The sequence below is a fragment of the Arachis hypogaea genome, chromosome 11 (assembly GCF_003086295.3).
Source record: "Arachis hypogaea cultivar Tifrunner chromosome 11, arahy.Tifrunner.gnm2.J5K5, whole genome shotgun sequence".
In the NCBI taxonomy this organism is placed as follows: domain Eukaryota; kingdom Viridiplantae; phylum Streptophyta; class Magnoliopsida; order Fabales; family Fabaceae; genus Arachis; species Arachis hypogaea.
This window is the reverse complement of record NC_092046.1, coordinates 68,463,894-68,464,826: the sequence shown is the minus strand read 5'-3', so window position 1 is coordinate 68,464,826 and position 933 is coordinate 68,463,894. Positions and strand designations below refer to the sequence as shown.

The 933-nt window shown below is 41.1% G+C and overlaps 1 non-coding gene across 1 annotated transcript; it reads left to right on the top strand.

The window, feature by feature from the left end:
- Positions 1-326: 326 nt before the first annotated feature.
- Positions 327-434, top strand: LOC112725065 (small nucleolar RNA R71). Its single transcript, XR_003164195.1, has one exon. It is a non-coding gene; the product is annotated as a small nucleolar RNA R71 (small nucleolar RNA).
- Positions 435-933: the final 499 nt, after the last annotated feature.

Below are 933 nucleotides of genomic sequence, written 5' to 3'. Positions count from 1 at the left end.
GCCTCTTGAGTACTGTTGGATGCAGCTTGCACTCCATTCAGACTCTGAGAAATCATATTGACTTGCTGAGTCAATATTTTGTTCTGAGCCAATATGGCATTCAGAGTATCAACTTCAAGAACTCCCTTCTTCATAGGCGTCCCATTATTCACAGGATTCCTTTTAGAAGTGTACATGAACTGGTTATTTGCAACCATGTCAATGAGTTCTTGAGCTTCTGCAGGCGTTTTCTTTAGGTGAATGGATCCACCTGCAGAAGTATCCAATGACATCTTTGATAGCTCAGATAAACCATCATAGAATATATCCAGGATGGTCCATTCTGAAAGCATGTCAGAAGGACACTTTTTGGTCAACTGTTTGTATCTTTCCCAAGCTTCATAGAGGGATTCACCTTCTTTCTGTCTGAAGGTTTGAACATCCACTCTAAGCTTGCTCAGCTTTTGAGGAGGAAAGAACTTGGCTAAGAAAGCCGTGACCAGCTTATCCCAAGAGTTCAGGCTGTCTTTGGGTTGAGAGTCCAACCACACTCTAGCTCTGTCTCTTACAGTAAAAGGGAAAAGCATGAGCCTGTAGACTTCAGGATCTACTCCATTAGTCTTAACAGTATCACATATCTGCAAGAATTCAGTTAAGAACTGAAAAGGATCTTCAGATGGAAGTCCATGAAACTTGCATTTCTGCTGCATCAGAAAAACTAATTGAGGTTTCAGCTCAAAGTTGTTTGCTCTAATGGCAGGAATGGAGATGCTTCTTCCATGTAAATTGGAATTAGGTGCAGTAAAGTCACCAAGCATTCTCCTTGCATTATTGTTGTTGGGTTCGGCTGCCATCTCCTTTACTTGTTCGAAATTTTCAATAAGGTTGTCTCTGGATTGTTGTAATTTAGCTTCTCTTAGTTTCCTCTTCAGAGTCCTTTCAGGTTCTGGATCA